Genomic DNA, 14,726 nt, shown 5'->3' with positions numbered 1-14,726 from the left:
CTAGCAAATCGAATCTAACAACACATTAAAAGAATTATACATCATGACCAAGTAGGATTCATCCCAGGTATGCAAGGATGGTTCAACATAAGAAAATCAATTAATGTAATACACCATATCAACAAATCCAAGCAGAAAAATCACATGATCCTCTCAATTGATGCAGAGAAGGCATTTGACAAGATTCAACATCCTTTCCTGTTGAAAACACTTCAAAAGATAGGAATACAATGGAACTTCCTTAAAATGATAGAGGGAATATATGAAAAACCCACAGCTAATATCATCCTCAATGGGGAAAAATTGAAAACTTTCCCCCTAAGATCAGGAACAAGACAAGGATGTCCATTATCACCACTATTATTCAACATTGTGTTGGAGGTTCTAGCCAGAGCAATTAGACAAGAAAAAGAAATACAAGGCATCAAAATTGGAAAGGAAGAAGTAAAACTATCACTGTTTGCAGACGATATGATACTATACGTCGAAAACCCGGAAAAATCCACAACAAAACTACTAGAGCTAATAAACGAGTACAGCAAAGTAGCAGGTTACAAGATCAACATTCAAAAATCTGTAGCATTTCTATACACGAGCAATGAACAAGCTGAGGGGGAAATCAAGAAACGAATTCCATTTACAATTGCAACTAAAAGAATAAAATACCTAGGAATAAATTTAACTAAAGAGGCAAAAAACCAATACAAAGAAAACTACAAAAAACTGTTAAAAGAAATCGCAGAAGACCTAAATAGATGGAAGGGCATACCGTGTTCATGGATTGGAAGACTAAATATAGTTAAGATGTCAATCTACCTAAATTGATTTACAGATTCAATGCAATACCAATCAAAATCCCAACAACTCATTTTTCAGAAATAGAAAAACCAATAAGCAAATTTATCTGGAAGGGCAGGGTGCCCCGAATTGCTAAAAACATCTTGAGGAAAAAAAACGAAGCTGGAGGTCTCACGCTGCCGGACTTTAAGGCATATTATGAAGCCACAGTGGTCAAAACAGCATGGTATTGGCATAAAGATAGATATATCGACCAATGGAATCGAATAGAGTGCTCAGATATAGACCCTCTCATCTATGGACATTTGATCTTTGATAAGGCAGTCAAGCCAACTCACCTGGGACAGAACAGTCTCTTCAATAAATGGTGCCTAGAGAACTGGATATCCATATGCAAAAGAATGAAAGAGGACCCGTATCTCACACCCTATACAAAAGTTAACTCAAAATGGATCAAAGATCTAAACATTAGGTCTAAGACCATAAAACAGTTAGAGGAAAATGTAGGGAGATATCTTATGAAACTTACAATTGGAGGCGGTTTTATGGACCTTAAACCTAAAGCAAGAACACTGAAGAAAGAAAGAAATAAATGGGAGCTCCTCAAAATTAAACACTTTTGTGCATCAAAGAACTTCATCAAGAAAGTAGAAAGACAGCCTACACAATGGGAGACAATATTTGGAAATGACATATCAGATAAAGGTTTAGTATCCAGAATTTATAAAGAGATTGTTCAACTCAACAACAAAAAGACAGCCAACCCAATTACAAAATGGGAAAAAGACTTGAACAGACACCTCTCAGAAGAGGAAATACAAATGGCCAAAAGGCACATGAAGAGATTCTCAATGTCCCTGGACATTAGAGAAATGCAAATCAAAACCACAATGAGATATCATCTCACACCCACCAGAATGGCCATTATCAACAAAACAGAAAATGACAAGTGCTGGAGAGGATGTGGAGAAAGAGGCACACTTATCCACTGTTGGTGGGAATGTCAAATGGTGCAACCACTGTGGAAGGCAGTTTGGTGGTTCCTCAAAAAACTGAATATAGAATTGCCATACGACCCAGCAATACCATTGCTGGGTATCTACTCAAAGGACTTAAGGTCAAAGACACAAACGGATATTTGCACACCAATGTTTATAGCAGCATTATTTACAATTGCAAAGAGATGGAAACAGCCAAAATGTCCATCAACAGACGAGTGGCTAAACAAACTGTGGTATATACACACGATGAAATATTATGCAGCTTTAAGACAGAATAAACTTATGAAGCATGTAATAACATGGGTGGACCTAGAGAACATTATGATGAGTGAGTCTAGCCAAAAACTAAAGGACAAATACTGTATGGTCCCACTGATGTGAACTGACATTTGAGAATAAACTTGGAATATGTCATTGGTAACAGAGACCAGCAGGAGTTAGAAACAGGGTAAGATAATGGGTAATTGAAGCTGAAGGGATACAGACTGTGCAACAGGACTAGAAACAAAAACTCAAAAATGGACAGCACAATAATACCTAATTGTAATGTACTTATGTTAAAACACTGAATGAAGCTGCATCTGAGCTATAGTTTTTTTGTTTGTTTGTGTCTTTTGTTTTTTTTCTTTTTCCTTTTTTTATATATATATGTTTTTATTTATTATTATTTTTTTTCTCTATATTAACATTCTATATCTTTTTCTGTTGTTTTGCTAGTTCTTTTCCTAAATCGATGCAAATGTACTAAGAAATGATGATTATACATCTATGTGATGATATTAAGAATTACTGATTGCATATGTAGAATGGAATGATTTCTAAATGTTGTGTTAATTTCTTTTTTTAATTAATAAAAAAAAATTGTTCATGATTGTTTACAGTAGCATTGTTCAGAACAGCCCAAAAATTGAAAATAACCTAAATGTCTATCAACTGTTGAATGGGTAAATCAAGGTACAATCATAAAGTAAAATATTACTCAGCAACAAAAAGAAGTACTGAAACATTCTGCAACTTGGATAATCCTTGAAAACAATACACTAAGTGAAAGAATTCAGTCATAAAAGGCTATATATTGTTAAGTTTCACTTATATGAAGTATCCAGAACAGGCATATTCATAGACACAGAAAGTATATTAGTACTTGCCAGGGCCTCAGGTGAAGGGATATGGGGAGTAACTACTAATGAACATGGGTTTTTTCTTTTAGGAAAAAGGGATTGTAGACTCCTTAAGAGAAGGGACCAATATTATCCTCTTGGCCTTAGCAAGAATTTGCACACTGGGTACAAGTTAGATTTAATTATTCATTTACTCATTCAACACTTTAATGAATGACTATTATGTTTTTGGAACTGTTCTATACACAGCAGATACAGTGATATCCAAGATTAAGTCTTACCTTCATAGATCTTACGTTTTAAAAGGGAGAGGAGGTGGACAATAAAAAATAAGCAAGTAGATAAGATAATTTCAGATTGCAATATAACAGTGATTTGAGAGTTAGCCACATGACATGAAATAGTTAGGGAAATCTCTTTGAAGAGATGATATTTGAACTGAGATTGAAAAGCTAGAGAAGAATCCTTCCATTAAAATTGTTAATGGAAGAAATTTGCCAACAGAGAGGAGAGCAAGGACAAAAACCTTAAAGGAAAAAGTCTTAATGTGTTCAAAGAAAAGAAGTTCAGATGCTGACAAGGTAGTGTAGCAGGCAGCCCCTGTTTGTCCAAACCATTTCCTCTCACAGCAGACAAGCCCCTGTTTACTCAGGCCACTTCCCCTTTGAGAAGTTTCCCTCACCACAGGAGCATTTAAAACTGCACATAGGCAGGATAAGAAAAATTTCTGTAGAGAACCCTCCCCTTCTGTACATCAGCACATAACCAAGTGCTTCCCTTAAAACCATGTAACAACCCCTGTTTGGGGCTCAGATTTTCAGTCTACTTGACTGAGACCTATGGCCATAGATGAATAAAAACCTACTTCCTGAAACTTCAGAGCCTCAATCCTGGTTTGTTCTGTTTCCGCGCAACATTCCTGGAGGGTGCAGCCTTGTCTCTGGTTTCATGCAACAGTAGGAAGATCATGTTGGGTTTTGTATGATATGGTAACTTTTTTTTTAACTTTTTAATTGAAAAATACAATGTATATACAAAGCAAAGAAAAAAAAAGCAATAATTCTTCAAGCACTCTTCAACAAGTAGTTACAAGACAGAGATCAGAGTTTGTCATGGACTACCATACTGTCCTCTCGGATTTTTTCTTCTAGCTACTACAGAATATAAGAGGCTAGAAGTAATGAATATTTTATCATCACAATCAACTTTTTTTTCTGTGAAAAATAGCATATATACAAAAAAGCAATTACTTTCAAAGCACAGCACCACAATTAGTTGTAGAACAGATTTCAGAGTTTGGTATGGGTTATAATTCCCCAATTTTAGGTTTTACTCCTAGATGCTTTACAATACTGGAGACTAAAAGAAATATCAATTTAATGATTCAGCAATCATATTCCTTTGCTAAAATCTACCTACTCTGTGTAATTCTCCCATCACCCTTGATCTTTCTATCCCATTCTTTAGGGGTAACTGGGCTGTGGCCATTCTAACATTTTCATGTTGGAAGGGGCTGTCAATAATATGGAGTAAGGAGATGGAACTAGCTGATGTTTTGGAGGGGCTGGGCCCTCTAGTTTCAGGACTTATCTGGTCCAGGGACCCCTCTGGAGGTTGTAGATTTCTGGGAAGTTACCTTAGCACATGGAATCTTTGTAGAACATTATATATTGCCCTAGGTGTTCTTTAGGATTGCCTGGAGTGGTTTGGGTTTGGGTTTGGCAAGTGATGATAGGTAGCAATGTCTAACTGAAGCTTTCATAAGAATGGTCTCCAGAGTAGTCTTTATTACTTTAATTGAATACTCTCAGTCACTGATACTTTGTTAATTATACTTCTTTCTCCCCTTTTGGTCAAGATGGAATTCTTGGTCCCACAGTACCAGGGCTAGATTCATCCCTAGGAGTCATCTCCCATGCCACCAAGAGACCTTCACCCTTGGATGTCATGTCCCAAGTAGGGGAAGATAGAGTAACATTTTTATTTTGTTATCAGTAAAGTGGAAAATCACACTGCAGGACTTTTTCCAGAGAAAATTTCCTTGCTGCTATGCAGAGAATGGATTGGAAGGAGTCAAGACTAGAATTTGGAAGAAGCATTCAGAATCTGACAGAAGCCCAAGAGAGAAATGATTATGTGGGTAGGGACAGTAGAGATAGACAGAAGTGCACACCAAGATCTATTTTAGTAGTAAGAATAAGACTTGCTCAATGTGGGCCATGGGGGAAAGAAAGGATCCAAGGATGACTTCAAGGATTTTGTTTTGAGAAACTGGGTGGATAACAAACACTGGAGGAGTAACAAGTTTTAGAATTATAGGTGAATCACAAGTTCTTTTTTTTTGACAAGTCTGTTTGGAGATATCTTTTAGACTTCTAAGTAGAAATGTTGAGTAAGTAGTTGGATATATGACTCTGGATCTCAGGGCACAAGTATGGACTGGAGATATAAATTTGGGAGTCATTAGTATATGGGTGTTATTTAAAGTCATGTTACTGAACTTATGGCAAGAGTACAGCTACAGAGAAAAAGAGAGCTTAGTACCAATCTCTTATGTACTCCAACATTTAAAGATCATGTAGAAAATTAAAAACTAGGTTAAAAAAAAGAACAATGGGGCTGTATCAGCCATAGCAATAATAGAAAAACTGGGAGAAAAACCAAGGGAGTGTGATATTTGGGAAATCAAGATATGAAAATATTTCAAGAATTAGAGAATTATCCACTTTATTAAATGCTACAGAGAGATCAAGTCAGATGAGGAGAGAGAAATGACATTTGGATTTGGCCATGGAAGAAGGAAATTGATAACCTTGGCAAGAGCAGTTTCAGCAGAGTGATAGGGACAGAAGGAAGTTTGATGTGGATCAAAATGTGAAAGAGAGGTGAGGGAATTGTGAAAATAATGAATGTTGACAAGTATTCTGATCTGTTTTGCAGTGATAGGAAGCAGAAAAATGAGGCAACAGTTGGGAGAAAATATAGAGTTTAGAGTGGTTTGTTTATGCACATTTGTATGTCAATGAGAATGATAGAGTAGAGAGGGAAAAGTGATGCTGTAAAATAGAATGTGAATAATTGTATAAATAAAATCCTTGGGGAGGCAAGAATAGGTATCCTGAGCACATTTGGAAGGGTTGGTCTTTTGATAGAAGCAGAAACACTTTATCTATGGTAAAGTATATGAATATGGATGTGGGTAGGTTGGTAGATTTCATGGTAGGAAAATGAAATAGTTCTCTTCTGATAATTTCAATTTTCTTAATGAAATAAGAAATGAGAATAAAGAATACAAAAGAAGATGGCTGAATAGAGCAGTTCAAGTTTGGCCCTGCTCCATGGAAAAGTTAGAGGAGGGACAGAAGGACAACTGAGATGGCAATTTAGGAGTGCAACTGACCTGAGAGAGCCTTCTTCACCACTTTGGGTGGCCCTGGTTGCAGAGGCCAAGAAACTGAGAAGCAGAAAGCTGGAACCTGGAACCTGGAGGGGAGGCACAGAGCCCATGGGAGTGCATGGGTGGGGAGGCAGGGACTAAGAAGTAAGCCAGGCTATGTTCCTTGGGTCCATGATCCTCACAAACCCATCCCCATGACCCACGATTCACCTCACATCCCATGCACCCAAACCCCATCATCTGCTCCCATTCCCCACGCTCCAAGCACCCCTGTCCCACCACTCCCCAGCACATATAACTGCCCCCCACCCCGATCCCAAATGCAGCCCAATCCACCTCTCATGCACCCCTCCCAAGCACTACCTCCCCCTCCCTGTTCCCTACAGGCTGTTGCCAGGACATAAAGCTTACTGGCCCTAACCTCCATACCTAGGCTACTCTTGCCTCCCACCTATTGTATCACACAGCTTCACCCCACCCCACCCCCAGGTCTGCACATCAATTTACAGCATTCCTAGATTCATGCATGTGCACAGGCCCCCAATCACATTCTTCAGCTCTGGGAACTTCAATTTATGACACTCTGAGACTCATACAGATGCACAGACCCCCAATCAGGTTCTTCAGCTCAGGGAACGTAACTTTACCACTGTCCTAGGCCCAAGCATGCACACGGTTGGCAGTCACGCTTCCCAGTTCTGAGAAAGTGCTGATCTGTGCAGCTGGGTCATGTCTGCCCTCAACACATGAAGGGATAACACCAACTTGCTGCCACAGCTCTATAAATGTGTACAAAGAGCTCCATGCCCTAGAACAGCATACATCAAGTTTACACTCCCCAGACTGGTAGACCTGCACAGCTACATCCTCCCTGGCCACTGGGCACCAACGTTCACAAGCACCAGTGTAACAACCCTAACCTTCAACTATACCAGCCCTGAAACAAATCACTGCACTGTTGTGCTCCACCCCATACCCTGCTCCCTGTGACACATCCATCCTGCAAACACAAGACCTTAGATTACTGAAAGAAATCAACATCCAAAGTAAATCAATCAAGATATTTACATGCAATTAAAACAACAGAAGATCACTAAGGATATCAATGCAGACAGATATAGCACTGCCTAATGACCAAATTAAAACACCAGAGGAGACACAGATGTTGGAAAAACTAATAAAAGATGTTCATATAATTCTACTTAATAAAATAAGTGGGATGGTAAATGACATAAATGAGGTCCAGACAGTAGAAGAGCATAAAGAGGAATTTGAAATAATAAATAGAAAAATTGTAGATATCAAAGAGATTAAGACTTTGTAGACAAAATAAAAAGCATACTAGAGGCACACAGCATCAGATTTGATGAGACAGAAGAAAGAATAGGTGGTATAGAGGACAAGATAAGTGACTTTGAACACTCAAAAGAGCAAATGGCAAAAAAGGTGGAAGCATTTGAATTGGATCTCAGGGAAATGATAGACAAAACAAAGCATGCAAATATAAGAATCACTGGTGTCCCAGAAGGAGAAGAGAGGAGTAAAGGGTTAGGAAGAGTAACCAAAGATAGTATAGGGAAAACTTCCCAACCCTTATAGAGGACATAAATATACAAGTCAAAGAAGCCAAACAAACTCCAAACAGAATAAATCCAAATAGGCCTTCACTAAGACACATATGAATCAATCTGTCAAATATTGAAGAGAAGCAGAAAATTCTGAAAGTGGCAAGAGAAAAACAATCTACTACATACAAAGGAAACCAATAAGACTGAGTTCAAATTACTCAGCTAGCACCATGGAGGAGAGAAGGCACTGGTATGATATATTTAAGATCCTGAAAGAGAAAAACTTCCAGCCAAGAATTCTCTAACCAGCCAACTTGTCCTTTAAAACTGAGGGAGAGATTAAAGTTTTCACAAATAAAGAAGCCCTGAAAGAATTTGTCAACAAGTAACTGGCCCTACAAGAAATAATAAAGGGAGTTCCGTTGGCTGTAAAATAAAGACAGGAGAAGGAGGTCTAGAGGAGGGCACAGAATTGAAGAGCACCAGTAAGGGTAACTTAAAAGATAAAAAGAGAAAGAAGGAAAAGAATATATAGATCTGACAAATAAGATAAAAAATATAAGATGGTGGATTCAAGAAACACCTTTTCAGTAATAACTTTGAATGTTAGTGGACTAAACTTACCAGTTAAAAGATACAGATTGGCAGAATGAAATAAGAAATATAATCCAGTGATACAGTGCTTACAAGAGACCTACCTTAGTCACAAGAATACAAATAGATTGAAAGTGAAAGCATGGAAAAACATTTTCCATGCAAGTTGTAACCAAAAGAAAGCAGAAGTAGCTATACTAACATTAGTCAAAATAGACTTTAAATGTAAAGATGTCTAAAGACAAAGAAAGACACTATATTAACTAAAGGGTCAATTCACCAAGAAGATATAGCAATCATAAATGTTTATGCTCCCAATCAAGAAGCTCCAAAGGACATGAGATAGACGTTTGCAAAACTGAAGGGAGTGATAGATGTTTCAATAATAATAGTAGGAGACTTCAATACACCACTCTCCTCTATAGATAGAACAACCATACAGAAGATCAACAAGGAAATGGAGAAGTTAAATAACTCAATAAATGAATTAGACCTAACAGACATATATAAGTCATTGTGCCCCAAAACACAGGATATATATTCTTCTCTAGTGCTCACAGAACATCCTCCAGGATAGATCATATGCTGGGGCAGAAGACAGGTCTTTATAAATTTAAAAACATTGAACTTATTCAAAGCACTTTCTCTGATCACAATGGAATGAAGCTGGGTCTCAATAACCAAAAAAGAATGAGGACATTCACAAATATATGGAGATTGAATAACACACTCTTAAACATCCAGTGAGTCAAAGAAGAAATTGTTAGAGTAATCAGTACCTATCTGAGATGAATGAAAATGAGAACACATCTTATAAGAACATATGGGATGTGGCAAAGGTTGTTCTGAGAGGGAAATATATTGCCCTAAATGCCTATATTAAAAAAAAGAAGAAAGAGAAAAAAGGGGTCTTAACAGCTCACCTGGAGGAAATTGAGAAAGAATAGCAAACTAATCACAAAGCAAAGAAAAGAAGATAAATAACAAAGATTAAGGCAGAGATAAATGAATGGGAGAACAAAAGAAAGAAACAATAAAACCAAAAGTTGGGTTCTTGTGAAAATCAATAAAATTGTGGGCCATGAGAAAGACTGACAAAAAAAAAAGAAAAGAGAGAAGGTGCAGATAACCAAAATCAGGAATGAGAAGGGGTGTGTAATGACAGACCCTGAAGAAATAAAAGAAATCATAAGAGGATACTATGAACAACTATGCCAACAAACTAGACAATGTAGATGAAATGGATGAATTCCTGGACACAAACAAACAAACTACACTGACTCAGGAAGAAATAGAAGATCTCAACAAACTAAACACAAGTAAAGAGATTCAATCAGTCATCAAAAATCTTCTTACAAAGAAAAGCCCAGGGCCAGATGGCTTCACAGGGGAATTTTATCAAACATTCCAAAAAGAACTAACACCAATCCTGCTCAAACTTCTCCAAAAAAACTGAGGAAAAAGGAACTCTACCTAGTTCATTTTTTTTTCCTAGCTCATTTTTTGAAGCTAACATTTTAATACTGAAACTGGGTGAAGATGCTATAAGAAAGGAAAATTACAGGCCAATCTCCCTAAAGAGCATAGATGCAAAAAATGCAAATGAAATATTAGCAAATCTAATCCTGCAACACATTAAAAGAATTATAAATCACAACTAAGGGGGTTATACCAGGAATGCAAAGATAGTTCAACACAGGACAGTCAAGTAATGTAATATAGCACATTAACAAATTGAAAGGGAAAAATCACATGATCATCTTGATTGATGGTGAAAGAGCATTTGACAAAAGTCAACATCCTTTTCTGATAAAGCAGTCCAAAAGATAGGAATAAGAGGTAACTGCCTAAATATAATAAAAGAATATATAAAAATCTGATAGCCAACATCATAGTCAATGGAGAGAAACTGAAAGCTTTCCCTTTAAGGTCAGGAAAAAGACAAGGATGCCCATTGTCATCACTATTATTTAACATTGTGCTAGAAGTTTTAGCTAGAGCAATCAGGCAGGGCAAACAAATAAAAGGCATCCAAATTGGAAAGGAAGAAATAAATTTTTCATTATTTACAGATGACATGGTACTACACTTGGAAGATCCTGAGTAATCTAAAGCAAAGTTACTTGACTGAATAAGCAAATTCAGCAAGGTGATGGGCTATAAAATTAATGTGCAAAAGTCAGTAACATTTCTATGCACAAGCAGTGACCCTGCTGAGGAGTTAGTTAAACAAAAAGTTTCATTCAAAATGGCAACTAAAAGCATCAAGTACCTAGAAATGAACTTAACTAGGGACATAAAGAACTTGTACACAGAAAACTATGTAACATTGTTAAAATAAATCAAAGGAGATCTAAATAGGTGAAAAGACATTCCCTACTCATGGATAGGAAGGTTAAATATAGCTAAGATGTCAATTCTACCCAAATTGATCTACAGATTTAACACAATAGCAATCAAAATTCCAACAACCTACTTTGAAGACTTGGAAAAGCTAATTACCAAATTCATCTGGAAGGGAAAGAGACCCCAAATAGCTAAAAGCATCCTGAAAAAGAATGAAGTGGGAGGATTAACACTCCCAGACTTTACAACCTATTATAAAGCCACAGTGATCAAAACAGCATGATACCGGCATAAAGATAGATGCTTTGACCAATGGAGTTGAATCAAGAGTGCAGAAACATACCACCAAATTTAGGGTCAACTAATTTTTCACAAGGCCCCAAATCCTCTGAACTGATACAAAATAGTCGTTTCAATAATGGGACATGGAAGAACTGGATATCAATAGCTGAAAGAATGAAAGAGGACACCTATCTTACAGCCTACACAAAATAAATTCAAAAGGGATCAAACACTTAAATATAAGAACTAGTACCATAAAGCTTCTAGGAGAAAATGTAGGGAAACATCTTCAAGACCTATTAATAGGAGGTAGCTTCTTAAACTTTACACCCAAAGCACAAGCAACAAAAGAAAAAATAGATAAATGGGAACTCCTCAAAATCAAGTGCTTATGCACCTCAAAAGACTTTGTCAAGGGGCAAAATTCTTGCCTGCCATGCTGGAGACCTAGGTTCTTGTCTGGCCACATGACAAAAAAAAAAAGTTTTGTCAAAAAGCTGAACAGGTAGCCAACTCAATGGGAGAAAATACTTGGAAATCACGTATCAGACAAAAATTTGATATCCTGTATATACAAAGAAATCATACAACTCAAAAGCAGAAGAACAAATAATCCAATTTTAAAATGGGCTAAAGATATCAATAGGCATTTTTCTGAAGAGTAAATACAGATGGCTCAAAAGTACATGAAGAGATGGTCATTTTCACTGCTTATAAGGGAAATGCAGAACAAGACTACAGTGGGATACCACCTCATAGTTATAAAAATGGTTGCTATTAAACAATAGGAAACTATAAATGTTGGAGAGGATGTGGAGAAATTGGGACACTTATACATGCTGGTGGGAATGTATAATGGTGCAGCCACTTTGGAAAACTATTTGGTGGTTCCTTTAGGAAACTAAATATCGAGTTGCCCCATGACCCAGAATAGTACTACTTGACATATACCAGAAGAGCTGAAAGCAGTGACACAAACAGACATTTGCACACCAATGATCATAACATTATTCACAGTCACCAAAAGATGGAAACAAACCAAATGCCTATCAACAGATGAGTGGATCTACAAAATGTGCTATATACATATGATGGAATATTATGCAGCAGTAAGAGGAGATGATGTCCTGAAGCACATGATAAGATGGATGCGCCTTAAGGGCATAATGCTCAGTGAAGTAAGCCAGATACAGAAGGATAAATATTATATGATTTCATTTTTATGATGAGCATAAAGGTATAATCAGAGTCTTATAATACAGAATATAGGGGATTTAGAGATATATAGAAGCTAGAGATTGGTGAATGGTTAACTAGTCAGTTTGAATTCCAATATAAGGGAACAGATAGAAGTGAAGGTGGTTCTCTGGTGGGTCTATAAGTAATACTACCATATTGGGGATGAGCAAATTTGAAAGGGGTTTTATAGACCTACATGTCCCACTGATTAACACTAGAAGTATGAATTAGTTCTCACAAGAATTACTTGAAAGATACGACTCATGTACAAAATCATATCTTAAGTCCAGGGTACAGGGGGAAAACTGCTATTGCATGCTATGAGCTATGTTCAAAGGGAAACCATCAGCACTACTACAGCAATAGCAAAGGTAAATAATGGGGAAGGGACAAGAGTTAAGAGGAGGTTTAGATTTCCCACTTGGTGAGCGTGTGTTTATTGCTTTTCTTTCTCTTGGGAATAATGCAATTATTTAAAATTGAGAACGTTGATGGACTGTGGACTTTGGGAACTACACATGATGCCTGATGAATGCAGGTGGCTGAAGGATGCACTGACTGAGAAGTAGCTTGGCAAACAATGGTGTGTACTTATGAAGGAAGATTGCTCTATTACAAAAAGGAACAAAGTCATGAAACATGCAACAATATGAATGAACATGTGGGACATTTGGTGAGGCAAAAAAAAAAGCTAGTAACAAAAGAACAACAATGGTATGGTCACTTTTAGAAAATGCTTATAAGAAAACAGGGGTGCATATTGTAAACTTTTAGAGCAGATACATTAAGTCCAGAGTGGTGATTACTATTTCTGGATTTTGAGAGACTGATATATATATATATAAAACCTGATATATGTAGAGAAGAATGAAGCTGATCAGGTTGGAGTTAAAGTAATTCAGAACACAAGGGTAAGGAAGACAGTGTCTATATTTTAGAACCACACTACTCTTTGAGACCAAAGGAAGAAAGGTTTATTTGGTCTGGAACTGAAATTTTTAGTAACACATAATCTAACTCAACATATCTGTATAGCTTATTTGAATAATTGAAACACAGGGAGCGCAGAATAAGAAAGAGTTCCTTTAATCCTGCATAGATTATTGTAATACCCGAATATGTGCTAAAGTATATTAAGCAGATAATCAAAAAATTTTGGTAAAGTCCCTTGAGGGATGGGAGAATGAATATGAAACTATTAAACCTTACCATCAAGGAATCCCCTGATCCTATGCCAAACTTTAGGGACTCCCAAATCAATAGGTCATACCCTCGATCCTGAGGCTTACTTTTGTGAAGTTTACACAGATAGAGGAGAAGCTTAGGCTATCTATGTGTATGCCTAAGAGTTATTTCTGGAGAGTGTCTTTTGTTGCTCAGATGTGGCCTCACTTTCTCTAAGCCCAACCCTGCAAGTGAAATCATTGCCCATCCCCCTACATGGGACACGACATCCAGGGGTGAAAGTCTCCCTGGTAACATGGGAGATGACATCCAAGTATGAATCTGGCCCTGGCACCATGGAATCAATAATTCCATCCTGACCAAAAGGGGAAAAGAAGTGTAAGTAATAATACTCTGCCAAGTATTAGTGGCAGAGTTAGTTCAAATAGTGCTGAGATGCTACTCTGGAGGTTGCTCTTATGTAATTAAGGCCTTGCTACCTATCATAACCTGCCAAACTCCAACCAGGACAATTCCAGCCAATCCTAAAGAACACCTAGGGCAATTTATAAGATTCCACAAGAGTTCCATGCACCAGAGTAATTTTCCAGAAACCTACAACCTCCACATGGCTCCCTCGTCCAGATAAATCCTGAAAGCTAGAGAGCCCAACCTGTCCAGAACATCAGATAGTTCCATATCCTTACCTTATTGGACAGACCCTTCCAATATGAAAAAGTTAGAATAACCATAGCCCAAATACCCCTAAAGAGAAGGATGGAAAGATCAAAGGTGATAGTGGAGTTATGCAGAGAAGATAGGATTTAAGAAATGAATTGAATGCTGAATCATTACATTGATATTTCTTTTAGTCACCAGTATCTTAGAGCAGAAGAAGTAAAAACCTAAAATTATGGGATTGTAACCCATGTCAAACCCTGAAATATGTTCTACAACTAATTGAGGTGCTGTGCTTTGAAATTTATTTTTTTGTATATATGTTATTTTTCACAATAAAAGGACAAAATGTTGATTGTGATGATAAAAAAACATTTAAGCCTTCTAGCCTCCTATATTCTGGAGCAGCTTGAAGGAAAAATCTGAGAAGACAATATTGTAGCCCATGACAAACTCTGGGATCTATCCTGTAACTACTTGTTGAAGAGTGCTTTGAAAACTATTGCTTTTTTATTGCTTTGCTTTGTATATATGGTAT

The 14,726-nt window shown here is 37.1% G+C and overlaps 1 protein-coding gene across 4 annotated transcripts in view; it reads left to right on the top strand.

Moving 5' to 3' along the window:
• The window catches only part of APOOL (apolipoprotein O like), a 331,599-nt gene that overhangs the window by 296,334 nt on the left and 20,539 nt on the right, over positions 1–14,726 (top strand). The window lies entirely within an intron of this gene.

This window comes from Tamandua tetradactyla, chromosome X (genome assembly GCF_023851605.1).
Source record: "Tamandua tetradactyla isolate mTamTet1 chromosome X, mTamTet1.pri, whole genome shotgun sequence".
NCBI classification, from domain to species: domain Eukaryota; kingdom Metazoa; phylum Chordata; class Mammalia; order Pilosa; family Myrmecophagidae; genus Tamandua; species Tamandua tetradactyla.
Note: the sequence above shows the minus strand (reverse complement) of the source record. Positions and strands in the feature narration are given on the sequence as shown.